This window comes from Triticum aestivum, chromosome 3B (genome assembly GCF_018294505.1).
Source record: "Triticum aestivum cultivar Chinese Spring chromosome 3B, IWGSC CS RefSeq v2.1, whole genome shotgun sequence".
NCBI lineage: Eukaryota > Viridiplantae > Streptophyta > Magnoliopsida > Poales > Poaceae > Triticum > Triticum aestivum.
The window spans coordinates 35,512,543-35,527,674 of NC_057801.1; positions in this window are offsets into that span (position 1 = coordinate 35,512,543).

Genomic DNA, 15,132 nt, shown 5'->3' on the forward strand with positions numbered 1-15,132 from the left:
ATCATCACCAACGATCCTCTCATCGGGAAGGGGTCAATCTTCATCAATATCTTCACCAGCACCATCTCCTCTCCAAACCCTAGTTCATCTCTTGTATCCAATCTTGTATCAAAACCACAAATTGGTACCTGTGGGTTGCTAGTAGTGTTGATTACTCCTTGTAGTTGATGCTAATTGGTTTACTTGGTGGAAGATCATATGTTACAGATCCTTAACGCATATTATTACCCCTCTGATTACGAACATGAATATGCTTTGTGAGTAGTTACGTTTGTTCCTGAGGACATGGGCGAAGTCTTGCTATTAGTAGTCATGTGAATTTGGTATTCGTTCGATATTTTGATGAGATGTATGTTGTCTTTTCCTCTAGTGGTGTTATGTGAACGTCGACTACATGACACTTCACCATTATTTGGGCCTAGAGGAAGGAATAGGGAAGTAATAAGTAGATGATGGGTTGCTAGAGTGACAGAAGTTTAAATCATAGTTTATGCGTTGCTTCGTTAGGGGCTGATTTGGATCCATGTGTTTAATGTTGTGGTTAGGTTTACCTTTATACTTCTTTTGTAGTTGCGAACGCTTGCAATAGGTGTTAATCATAAGTGGGATACTTGTCCAAGTAAGGGCAGTACCCAAGCACCGGTCCACCCACATATCAAATTATCAAAGTACCGAACGCGAATCATATGAGCGTGATGAAAACTAGCTTGACGATAATTCCCATGTGTCCTCGGGAGCTCCTTTCTCATTATTAGAAATTGTCCAGGCTTGTCCTTTGCTACATAAAGGATTGGGCCACCTTGCTGCACTTTATTTACTTTATTTACTTGTTACTCGTTACTATTTATCTTATCACAAAACTATCTATCACTTACAATTTCAGTGCTTGCAGAGAAAACCTTACTGAAAACCGCTTATCATTTTCTTCTGCTCCTCGTTGGGTTCGACACTCTTACTTATTGAAAGGACTACGATAGATCACCTACACTTGTGGGTCATCACACCCCTCCACTTCTTTTGAGACCGACGATGCCGAGTGAGCCCCCGTTATGATTTGCTTTAAATAAATTGATTGATGCATGATCAGTTTAGTTGAGATTGTGGGATGTATGTCTTAATGATTGTGTGGATTTGTCTTCGTGACTGATGATGAGTGAACATCTATTTAGACATGGTTGACGGACTGTTTGTCTTTTGATGATCCATTTATTTGCAAGCCTTTTCATGAGCTCACCTAATCAGCTGCTATGTATTATAGTTAAACCAACATGCGGCATTAGTGATAATGTGACCATGTGCGTCCATATCTTTTGTCCATCTTTCCACAGAGATGTGTTGTACCAAATGGATGGGTATAAACGGTAACTGGGCACATGTGGAGAGGGCCGTGCCTATCACCACCGCCAGCCCCGTCTTGCACTAGAATGGGTCAAAATAGACGGTGTGGTTGCAGGCCATGGACAGCTGGGCGGCCAACCGCGTCGCCTCTCGTACGATCGCCGGAAAATGAAAATTATTAATGTCTTTTTTTAGAACCGCCCACACTAGGCATTTTATTTAATCATAAGACGGTTTACATCCGATTGCAATAAGGCAACCAAAAAGTCAGGGATAACATCTAGTGACATTACACTCAAGCTACTATTAATACCCTCCTTCGCACATCTATGTGCAACCGCATTAGCATCCCTTCGAGTGTGCACAATATCAAAACCCTGAAAGTTGAGAAGAGACTTGATCTCTCTCAACACATGGCCTCCAATAGATGAAAATTCTTCATTCTTCCACTCATCCTTAAGTACCTAATAATCAGTTTCTATCAGAATGTTTGGCCATCCTTTTTCTCTTGCTAATAGGATTGCATCCCGGACTGCCAGTAATTCTGCACCTCGGGCTAGCAAAATATGTGTACAAAGAATAATGCCATCCATCTTCAAATAAACCTATCTACAATGTTTCTCATTTGTGATTCTATTGCGATGTGTGAGTAATCCTCTCGGGCTAAGGACTAGGCATAGCCTTGTCACACCGAGACACACATCTATGGGGCTTATGGTCCAGGCGTCATTCGCACTCGGGGGCCCTCCCACACGTGCACTCGGCCATGCTAGTTTAATTTGATGGCTTGTGTTCTTCTCATGTTGGTAATAGGTCAAGATATTGTAGGTAATTCATATTCATTAATTGCAAACAATAAGCAATTGCATCTGTGGCTCCTCATGATTGGTGTTAATTCTTGGTACCCTCATGATTGAAATTCCTTCTTTTCTTGGACAAGGCTACACATGGACTCAAGAACACAAATATGTTTTCTCAACCCAATTTCGACAAATTTTTCATACAATTGTAGTAAAAAAAATGAATTATATGCAGTAAATGACTAGAAATGCACTAAATGGCTTAAATATAGCAAACAAACCCTGAAAGATGCCAAATTTTTACATTGGCCATGTAATGGTGCATATTTAGTGCAGATTTTTTTCAAGGACAACAGATGAAGCAGCGGCCACATCACCTTTAAACTTGACACATTCCCTCTCAAAATCATGATTGTTTTCCAGATATGGTTCGGTTTGTAGAAGTGTACGTGACAACTTTCACGGAACTTTTTTAAATTTTGGACTTTGTTTACGCTTGCAGGGGCATGTGTTGACACCATATTTTGGCACGGCAAAAACTATAATTTAGGTGGCCTAAAATGAAGAACTGCTCAACATGAAAATTATCATTCTGGTCAAGATGAACAATTTTTTTGAGAAAGTATGCTTATATTCAAATTACGAAATAATACAAAGTCTTTAATCCGTGCAAGCACACCCTAACACACGCACAATGAAACAGAATAACAAAGATCACCCTAAAATAACCAATAAAACACAGAGATCTCTCCAGAGCTATGTGTCATCATCCCTGAACCTTGCAAGAAGACCCCTACAACACAATAATCTACAACTAGACCCAAGCAGGTCATCATCTTCAACTACAGCATAATCGCCGCCACGGTGCTCCCCCTTTTCTTCACTCCGGCAACGAAAGGACAAGGACACACATGTGCATTAAACACGCCCGCACCAGCCTTCGCCATATGTGGCTTTGGGTATCACTATATGTGCCCCTTCCAGATGGAAGAGAACTAGGATTCGGTTCATGCGCAGTGGCTGAACCAACCACCCAGGCAAAGAAGGACATCCTTCCAACAACAGCACAAAGGAGGATTAATTAACAAAAAAAACTCATATCGATGATGAGGAAGAAAAACCTTCACACAACCACCACTTATCCGAGGACCAACCCAGCCAGTACCAGTCAACCTCCAGACACCATAGCCCACGGCCTCAACGAGATTCGGGGATCCTCCACCCCGCTGGCTCCTACAAGAAGGTAAGAGCCCTGCCCAACCATGAATGGAGCCTAGGGAAACTTATTCAGATGGGACGCCACCGTGATGACCTGAACAATGACTCCCTCAATCCTAACTCTACTGAGAACACACCCGACGCACAAATCCGAGGTTCCCCCTCCCTCCCACCATCGAAGAAGCCGACAAAGGGAGATGAAACTAGTGGCGGCACCGACAGCACACAAAGGGACCCGCTAGCCTCCTGTTTGCCTAGCTAACCCTAAGTGATCGAGGAAAAAAGTTATACAACTTTGATTTTTGTATCCTAACTGCCTGGCTAACCACTAATTTCCATCCAAGGTCGTATGCAACCTCGGCAGTCAAAACATTGCAGCACGGTGAATACCCCATTTTGCCGAGCTTTAATATTATTTTTTGTTTTGTCAGTGTCAAAGAGTGCCAAAAAGGTCCTATGTGGCATTCTTTTTAGCATTTGATGTTAGATAATCTGCTAGCATTCGATGCTACCGAGTGGTTAGTTGACTGGCTATGGAATCTATGTATAACAGTGTCGGGCGAGAACTGCAGGCCATCCTTGAGCAAGCACACGTCTTCTTTCTGAGATGCCTTCTTATTCATGCTATTATCCCCACCGTCTCCGTCCCTGACGCAAGTCAGGATCTCCACCACCTCCTTGATGGACGGCCTTAGATCCCTCTCCAGTTGCAATCACTGGAAGGCCACCTCCGCGACGCGATCGATCGTCCTCTTCGTTTCGGGGTCGGTATTGTAGCCGAGCTCCGGATTAACCAGCTGAACAACTTGATGGTTCTGAATCCTGTTGAGAGCCATGTTTGCCAAGTTGATCTCACTGTGGCTCCTGCTCATGTCCACATGGGCCTTGGTGGGAAGAGAGAGGGGCGGCCAGGAAGGGCCGCGCGCCCCCTCTCCCTCTGGTCCGAATTGGACTAGGAGGGGGGGCCTCTTTCCTTCCCCTCCTCTCCCCCTTCCATCCCCTCCTAGTAGGAGTAGGAAAGGAGGAGTCCTACTCCTACTAGGAGGAGGACTCCTCCTCCTGGCGCGCCCAACAAGGGCCGGCTGGCCTCCCCCCTCCCTCCTTTATATACGGGGGCAGGGGGCACCCCATAGACACACAAGTTGATCTACGGATCGTTCCTTAGCCGTGTGCGCTGCCCCCCTCCACCATATTCCACCTCGGTCATATCGTCGCGGAGTTTAGGCAAAGCCCTGCGCCGGTAGAACATCATCATCGTCACCACGCCGTCGTGCTGACGGAACTCTTCCCCGAAGCTTTGCTGGATCGGAGCCCGGGGATCGTCATCAAGCTGAACGTGTGCTGAACTCGGAGGTGCCGTACGTTCGGTGCTTGGATCGGTCGGATCGTGAAGATGTATGACTACATCAACTGCGTTGTCATAACGCTTCCGCTTACGGTCTACGAGAGAACGTGGACGAACACTCTCCCCTCTCGTTGCTATGCCATCACCATGATCTTGCGTGTGCGTAGGAATTTTTTTGAAATTACTACGTTTCCCAACAGTGGCATCCGAGCCTGGTTTTATGCGTAGATGTCATATGCACGAGTAGAACACAAGTGAGTTGTGGGCGATATAAGTCATACTGCTTACCAGCATGTCATACTTTGGTTCGGCGGTATTGTGAGATGAAGCGGCCCGGACCGACATTACGCGTACGCTTACGCGAGACTGGTTTCACCGCTACGAGCACTCGTTTCTTAAAGGTGACCGGCGGGTGTCTGTCTCTCTCACTTTAGCTGAATCGAGTGTAGCTACGCCCGGTCCTTGCGAAGGTTAAAACAGCACCAACTTGACAAACTATCGTTGTGGTTTTTGATGCGTAGGTAAGAACAGTTCTTGCTAAGCCCGTAGCAGCCACGTAAAATTTGCAACAACAAAGTAGAGGACGTCTAACTTGTTTTTGCAGGGCATGTTGTGATGTGATATGGTTAAGACGTGATGCTATATTTTATTGTATGAGATGATCATGTTTTGTAACCGAAGTTATTGGCAACTGGCAGGAGCCATATGGTTGTCGCTTTATTGTATGAAATGCAAACGCCCTGTAATTGCTTTACTTTATCACTAAGCGGTAGCGATAGTCGTAGAAGCAATAGTTGGCGAGACGACAACGATGCTACGATGAAGATCAAGGTGTCGCGCCGGTGACGATGGTGATCATGACGATGCTTCGGAGATGGATATCACAAGCACAAGATGATGATGGCCATATCATATCACTTGTATTGATTGCATGTGATGTTTATCCTTTATGCATCTTATCTTGCTTTGATTGACGGTAGCATTTTAAGATGATGTCTCACTAAAATTATCAAGAAGTGTTCTCCCTGAGTATGCACCATTGCCAAAGTTTGTCGTGCCCAGACACCACGTGATGATCGGGTGTGATAAGCTCTACGTCCATCTACAACGGGTGCAAGCCAGTTTTGCACACGCAGAATACTCAGGTTAAACTTGACGAGCCTAGCATATGCAGATATGGCCTTGGAACACGGAGACCGAAAGGTCGAGTGTGAATCATATAGTAGATATGATCAACATAGTGATGTTCACCATTGAAAACTACTCCATCTCACGTGATGATCGGTTATGGTTTAGTTGATTTGGATCACGTGATCACTTAGATGAATAGAGAGATGTCTGTCTAAGTGGGAGTTCTTAAGTAATATAATTAATTGAACTTAAATTATCATGAACTTAGTACCTGATAGTATTTTGCTTGTCTATGTTTGTTTGTAGATAGATGGCTCGTGCTGTTGTTCCGTTGAATTTTAATGCGTTCCTTGAGAAAGCAAAGTTGAAAGATGATGGTAGCAATTACACGGACTGGGTCCGTAACCTGAGGATTATCCTCATTGCTGCACAGAAAAGTTATGTCCTGGAAGCACCGCTGGGTGCCAGGCCTGCTGCTGATGCAACTGACGACGTTAAGAACGTATGGCAGAGCAAAGCTGATGACTACTCTATAGTTCAGTGTGCCATGCTTTACGGCTTAGAACCGGGTCTTCAACGACGTTTTGAACGTCATGGAGCATATGAGATGTTCCAGGAGTTGAAGTTAATATTTCAAGCAAATGCCCGGACTGAGAGATATGAAGTCTCCAATAAGTTCTACAGCTGCAAGATGGAGGAGAATAGTTCTGTCAGTGAACATATACTCAAAATGTCTGGGTATAATAATCACTTGATTCAACTGGGAGTTAATCTTCCGGATGATAGCCTCATTGACAGAATTCTCCAATCACTGCCACCAAGCTACAAGAGCTTTGTGATGAACTATAATATGCAAGGGATGAACAAGACTATTCCCGAGCTCTTCGCAATGCTAAAAGCTGCGGAGGTAGAAATCAAGAAGGAGCATCAAGTGTTAATGGTCAACAAGACCACTAGTTTCAAGAAAAAGGGCAAAGGGAAGAAGAAGGGGAACTTCAAGAAGAACAGCAAGCAAGTGGCTGCTCAAGAGAAGAAACCCAAGTCTGGACCTAAGCCTGAAACTGAGTGTTTCTACTGCAAGCAGACTGGTCACTGGAAGCGGAACTGCCCCAAGTATTTGGCGGATAAGAAGGATGGCAAAGTGAACAAAGGTATATGTGATATACATGTTATTGATGTGTACCTAACTAGAGCTCGTAGTAGCACCTGGGTATTTGATACTGGTTCTGTTGCTAATATTTGCAACTCGAAACAGGGACTACAGAATAAGCGAGCACTGGCCAAGGACGAGGTGACGATGCGCGTGGGAAACGGTTCCAAAGTCGATGTGATCGCGGTCGGCAAGCTACCTCTACATCTACCTTCGGGATTAGTTTTAGACCTGAATAATTGTTATTTGGTGCCAGCGTTGAGCATGAACATTATATCTGGATCTTGTTTGATGCGAGACGGTTATTCATTTAAATCAGAGAATAATGGTTGTTCTATTTATATGAGTAATATCTTTTATGGTCATGCACCCTTGAAGAGTGGTCTATTTTTATTAAATCTCGATAGTAGTGATACACATATTCATAGTGTTGAAACCAAAAGATGCAGAGTTAATAATGATAGTGCAACTTATTTGTGGCACTGCCGTTTGGGTCATATCGGTGTAAAGCGCATGAAGAAACTCCATACTGATGGACTTTTGGAATCACTTGATTATGAATCACTTGGTACTTGCGAACCGTGCCTTATGGGCAAGATGACTAAAACGCCGTTCTCCGGAACTATGGAGCGAGCAACTGATTTGTTGGAAATCATACATACTGATGTTTGTGGCCCAATGAATGTTGAGGCTCGCGGCGGGTATCGTTATTTTCTCACCTTCACAGATGATTTGAGCAGATATGGGAATATCTACTTGATGAAACACAAGTCTGAAACATTTGAAAAGTTCAAAGAATTTTAGAGTGAAGTGGAAAATCATCGTAACAAGAAAATAAAGTTTCTATGATCTGATCGTGGAGGAGAATATTTGAGTTATGAGTTTGGCCTACACTTGAAACAATGTGGAATAGTTTCGCAACTCACGCCACCTGGAGCACCACAACGAAATGGTGTGTCCGAACGTTGTAATCGTACTTTACTGGACATGGTGCGATCTATGATGTCTCTTACTGATTTACCGCTATCATTTTGGGGTTATGCTTTAGAGACGGCCGCATTCACGTTAAATAGGGCACCATCAAAATCCGTTGAAACGACGCCTTATGAACTGTGGTTTGGCAAGAAACCAAAGTTGTCGTTTCTTAAAGTTTGGGGCTGCGATGCTTATGTGAAGAAACTTCAACCAGATAAGCTCGAACCTAAATCGGAGAAATGTGTCTTCATAGGATACCCAAAAGAGACTATTGGATACACCTTCTATCACAAATCCGAAGGCAAGACATTCGTTGCCAAGAATGGATCCTTTCTAGAGAATGAGTTTCTCTCGAAAGAAGTGAGTGGGAGGAAAGTAGAACTTGATGAGATAACTGTATCTACTCCCTTATTGGAAAGTAGTTCATCACGAGAACCAGTTTCTGTGACAACTACACCAATTAGTGAGGAAGCTAATGATAATGATCATGAAACTTCAGATCAAGTTTCTACTGAACCTCATAGGTCTACCAGAGTAAGATCCGCACCAGAGTGGTATGGTAATCCTATTCTGGAAGTCATGTTACTTGACCATGATGAACCTATGAACTATGAGAAAGCGATGATGAGCCCGGATTCCGCAAAATGGCTAGAAGCCATGAAATCTGAGATGGGATCCATGTATGAAAACAAAGTATGGACTTTGGTTGACTTGCCCGATGATCGGCAAGCCATTGAGAATAAATGGATTTTTAAGAAGAAGACTAACGCTGATGGTAATATAACTGTCTATAAAGCTCGACTTGTTGCAAAAGGTTTTCGACAAGTTCAAGGGGTTGACTACGATGAGACTTTCTCACCCGTAGCGATGCTTAAGTCCGTCCGAATCATGTTAGCTATTGCTGCATTTCATGATTATGAAATTTGGCAAATGGATGTCAAGACTGCATTCTTGAATGGATTTCTAGAAGAAGAGTTGTATATGATGCAGCCGGAAGGTTTTGTTGATCCAAAAGGTGCTGACAAAGTGTGCAAGCTCCAGCGTTCCATTTATGGACTGGTGCAAGCATCTCGGAGTTGGAATAAATTCTTTGATAGTGTGATCAAAGCATATGGTTTTATACAGACTTTTGGAGAAGCCTGTATTTACAAGAAAGTGAGTGGGAGCTCTGTAGCATTTCTAATTTTATATGTAGATGACATATTATTAATTGGAAATGATATAGAATTTCTGGATAGCATAAAAGGATACTTGAATAAAAGTTTTTCAATGAAAGACCTCGGTGAAGCTGCTTACATATTGGGCATCAAGATCTATAGAGATAGATCAAGACGCTTAATAGGACTTTCACAAAGCACATACCTTGACAAAATTTTGAAAAAGTTCAAAATGGATCAGGCAAAGAAAGGATTCTTGCCTGTGCTACAAGGTGTGAAGTTGAGTCAAACTCAATGCCCGACCACAGCAGAAGATAGAGAGAAAATGAAAAATGTTCCCTATGCTTTAGCCATAGGCTCTATCATGTATGCAATGTTGTGTACCAGACCTAATGTATGCCTAGCAATAAGCTTGGCAAGAAGGTACCAAAGTAATCCAGGAGTGGATCACTGGACAGCGGTCAAGAACATCCTGAAATACCTGAAAAGTACTAAGGATATGTTTCTCGTATATGGAGGTGACAAAGAGCTAGTCGTAAACGGTTACGTCGATGCAAGCTTTGACACTGATCCGAATGATTCTAAATCGCAAACCGGATACGTGTTTTTATTAAACGTTGGAGCTGTAAGTTGGTGCAGTTCTAAACAAAGCGTCGTAGCGGGATCTACATGTGAAGCGGAGCGCATAGCTGGTTCGGAAGCAGCAAATGAAGGAGTCTGGATGAAGGAGTTCATTTCCGATCTAGGTGTCATACCTAGTGCATCGGGACCAATGAAGATCTTCTGTGACAATACTGGTGCAATTGCCTTGGCAAAGGAATCCAGATTTCACAAGAGGACCAAGCACATCAAGAGACGCTTCAATTCCATTCGGGATCAAGTCCAAGTGGGAGACATAGAGATTTGCAAGATACATACGGATCTGAATGTTGCAGACCCGTTGACTAAGCCTCTCTCATGAGCAAAACATGATCAGCACCAAGACTCCATGGGTGTTAGAATCATTACTATGTAATCTAGATTATTGACTCTAGTGCAAGTGGGAGACTGAAGGAAATATGCCCTAGAGGCAATAATAAAGTTATTAATTATTTCCTTATATCATGATAAATGTTTATTATTCATGCTAGAATTGTATTAACCGGAAACATGATACATGTGTGAATACATAGACAAATATAAAGTCACTAGTATGCCTCTACTTGACTAGCTCATTAATCAAAGATGGTTATGTTTCCTAACCATAGACATGTGTTGTCATTTGATTAATGGGATCACATCATTAGGAGAATGATGTGATTGACATGACCCATTCCGTTAGCCTAGCACTTGATCGTTTAGTATGTTGCTATTGCTTTCTTCATGACTTGTACAAAGTTCCTACAACTATGAGATTGTGCAACTCACATTTACCAGAAAAACACTTTGTGTGCTACCAAACGTCACAACATAACTGGGTGATTATAAAGGTGCTCTACAAGTGTTTCCGAAGGTACATGTTGGGTTGGCATAATTCGAGATTAGGTTTTGTCACTCCGATTGTCGGAGAGGTATCTTTGGGCCCTCTCGGTAATACTCATCACCTAAGCCTTGCAAGCATTGTAACTAATGAGTTAGTTATAAGATGATGTGTTATAGAACGAGTAAAGAGACTTGCCGGTAACGAGATTGAACTAGGTATTGGATACCGACGATCAAATCTCGGGCAAGTAACATACCGATGACAAAGGGAACAACGTATGTTGTTATGCGGTTTGACCGATAAAGATCTTCGTAGAATATGTAGGAATCAATATGGGCATCCAGGTTCCGCTATTGGTTATTGACCGAGAATAGTTCTAGGTCATGTCTACATAGTTCTCGAACCCGTAGGGTCCGCACGCTTAACGTTACGATGACAGTTTTATTATGAGTTTACAAGTTTTGATGTACCGAAGTTTGTTCGGAGTCCCGGATGTGATCACAGACATGACGAGGAGTCTCGAAATGGTCGAGACATAAAGATTGATATATTGGACGACTATATTCGGACACCAGAAGTGTTCCGGGTGATTTCGGAGAAAACCGGAGTGCCGGAGGGTTACCGGAACCCCCCCCCCCCCCCCGGAGAGTTAATGGGCCACATGGGCCTTGGTGGGAAGAGAGAGGGGCGGCCAGGAAGGGCCGCGCGCCCCCTCTCCCTCTGGTCCGAATTGGACTAGGAGGGGGGCGGCGCCCCCCTCTTTCCTTCCCCTCCTCTCCCCCTTCCTTCCCCTCCTAGTAGGAGTAGGAAAGGAGGAGTCCTACTCCTACTAGGAGGAGGACTCCTCCTCCTGGCGCGCCCAACAAGGGCCGGCTGGCCTCCCCCCTCCCTCCTTTATATACGGGGGCAGGGGCCACCCCATAGACACACAAGTTGATCTACGGATCGTTCCTTAGCCGTGTGCGGTGCCCCCCTCCACCATATTCCACCTCGGTCATATCGTCGCGGAGTTTAGGCGAAGCCCTGTGCCGGTAGAACATCATCACGTCACCACGCCGTCGTGCTGACGGAACTCTTCCCCGAAGCTTTGCTGGATCGGAGCCCGGGGATCGTCATCGAGCTGAACGTGTGCTGAACTCGGAGGTGCCATACGTTCGGTGCTTGGATCGGTCGGATCGTGAAGATGTACGACTACATCAACCGCGTTGTCATAACGCTTCCGCTTACGGTCTACAAGGGTACGTGGACGAACACTCTCCCCTCTCGTTGCTATGCCATCACCATGATCTTGCGTGTGCGTAGGAATTTTTTTGAAATTACTACGTTTCCCAACAGTTCCCTTTGTCATCGGTATGTTACTTGCCCGAGATTCGATCGTCGGTATCTCAATACCTAGTTCAATACCAGCAAGTCTCTTTACTCATTCCGTAATACATCATCTCACAACTAACTCATTAGTTGCAATGCTTGCAAGGCTTAAGTGATGTGCATTACCGAGAGGGCCCAGAGATACCTCTCCAACAATTGGAGTGACAAATCCTAATCTTGAAATACGGCAACCCAACAAGTACCTTCGGAGACACCTGTAGAACACCTTTATAATCACCCAGTTATGTTGTGACGTTTGGTAGCACACAAAGTAATCCTCCGGTAAACGGGAGTTGCATAATCTCATAGTCATAGGAACATGTATAAGTCATGAAGAAAGCAATAGCAGAATACTAAACGATCAAGTGCTAGGCTAACGGAATGGGTCAAGTCAATCACATCATTCTCCCGTTAATCAAATGACAACACATGTCTATGGTCAGGAAACATAACCATCTTTGATCAACGAGCTAGTCAAGTAGAGGCATACTAGTGACACTCTGTTTGTCTATGTATTCACACAAGTATTATGTTTCCGGTTAATACAATTCTAGCATGAATAATAAACATTTATCATGATACAAGGAAATAAATAATAACTTTATTATTGCCTCTAGGGCATATTTCCTTCAATTCGATACGCTGAATGTGACTTCTAGCCCACCATGAACTTCTTTTAATCGTTGGTCTACAGTGACCAATACCCTGAATTAAACCTAGACATGGGCAGCCTGACCCGACGACCGGGTCGGGCTGGGTCGAACATGCCATTCAGGCCAGGCTCTGGCCTTGTTTTGCAACCGGAAGGTAGTTCGGGTCGGGCTTGCATGTGTGTACACTAAAAAAATAGTGTTCGGGCTTGATTTCGGGCCAGGCTCGGGCTTGTAAATATAATGTATTTCGGGCTTTGGGTCGGGCTTGGACTTGACAAAGCAAGGTCAGGCTTTTACAAGCCCAGCCTGAAACCCGGCTTGGTATGACGTTTTCCCATGTTTGCCCTGAATGTTGAATGTGTGACTTCTATCTCATCTTCAGTTTTCTTTAATCTTTTTTGAGTAATAACTCCAATTTTAATTAATTATTCATTTCTACAACAACAAGAGAGCATAGACATGCCACTGGTAGCATAGCCTTGGGTCCGAGAATAAGGGCATGGCAGCCTGGACTTTGACACAGAAATAAGAGCAGTGGAAATGCATTCAAGACGTTTGCCTCGGTCCTTGGATCCTTAGGGCATCTCAATCCTCTAAACCTTAATTTAGGCGAGGGAGATCTTATTGCTTGGCACCATGAAAAAGTGGCATGTTTTCGTGAAGAGTGCGCAAAGGCTAGCACCGAATCTCATGGATTCGAATGTTAGTCTGGGGAATTCTAGTGTAGCGTTAAATGGGGAAAGGACAATCTGAAATATTATTTGGAAGCCTAATGTCCCTCAGTAGATTAGAATCTTTGCATGGTGGGTTGCTTGGCTGTTCAAGTTAACATGATAAAGCACCATCAATATATCCTAGGTACGTGTACAATCTGTGGTGTTGAAGATGAATGTCATTTTCATGCGTTGGTGAGTTTCCAAAGGATCGTGCACTTTGTATGGCTTTGAGAGAGGTATTGAATTTACCGATCAGAGAGATTTTCAGAAATATAGGTCCGGATTCACTTCTTATTTTATTGGATCAATTAAATTCGTCAGCGTGTGAGCAATCTATTTTCATGTTTTGGAGAGCCATGCACTTGAGAAATGATCTGATTTTTGGTCAGGAAAGAGAATCCATCTCATCCTCTGTGAATTTTGTTCAAAATTATTGGTCTTCCTTTTCACCTTGTCACGCAAAAGTGCAGGTAGAGGTGATCAACAAAGGCAAGGAAGTGGGGGATGACATTCTGGCTTTCAATAATATGGAGAGGATTTCTGCTGGTTGGCAACTTCCCATCACAGAGTTCTTTAAGATTAATGGATGCAAGTTTTGTGGAGGCAATCAATGCCGCGAGTGTGGGGCTGGTTGTCAGAAACCATTCTGGAGAAGTTATCATTTCCTCTTAGGATTATATTGGAGCTTGCTCTAGCATTGAGGAAGGGGAACTTACAGCGGCACTTTCTGGCTTGTATATTGGTATCACTCTTTATGAACCCATCTTTTTAGAAACGGATTGTTCCTTTGTTGCTTCTGCTCTTGGAAAAGACAGTTTTGACAATCATCCCTTGTTGACATTAAGAAGGAAGTTTTGAGTATCTCTAAGATGCTGGCGAATTTAAAGATCTCCATGGCAGGAAAGCTAATCTGGCGGCACATGAGATTGCAAAATTAAGTTTTATAAATAGGTCTGATGTATTATTAATAATAATGTTCCCCCTGTGTGGCAAATGATGTAACGAATGATTGTATGAAAGTTTTAATTTAATTAATACATGGGCGGGTTTTTTAAAAGGAAACCTTCCAATGTGTCTTTCGCGTATTTTTTCTTTGTTAAGACACAAATTAGGCGTCAGACAGGTGGATCGATGGCTGACTTTAAATATATTTTAAAAAATTGTTAACTCAAGACACCATAAATTATGGTGAGGCAGGTGTGTTTTTGGTATGTGGCTCATTCATATCGTCTATTTTTGCCAATAACATATCATCGGAGCATGAAAAAGCCAACAATCAGAAGGTGCAAAAATAGAGAAAAGAGGAGAAAAACACAAACAATGGAAAATTTCAATTTCTTAGAAAAGAAAGAAAAATACTTACTCATAATTTAAAAACTCAAGAAACACCAGTGATAAATAAACTAGAGAGAAAATAAAGAAATTGTTGAAAACCATATGGCTTTTTATTTATTTTTTGAAGTTTTCTTGATTTATTAAAATTTTTTGCTAGCATTTATATCCTACAGAAAAGAACTAGTGGAGATTTCTGAAGAAGAAACAAGCAATGTGAGAGCCCCGCGATCGCGGCAAGGCCTACACATCAGCACTACTTTGATCAAAACCACTTCAAAAGACCAAAACCACACGGTATTTAGAATTCAAGGGCATAGTTACACGATTCAACTGCTTTGAGACCAACTTTTTTGCTAGGAACGCAACTCTCCGTCCAGGATGACATTTGCGGAGTGAAAGTGCAAGTTGCTTCAGCGTGCGACCCAAGTCGCTACAATTCCGCTTTATTTCAGTACTGAAAATATTGGTTTTAGATTTTTAGCTA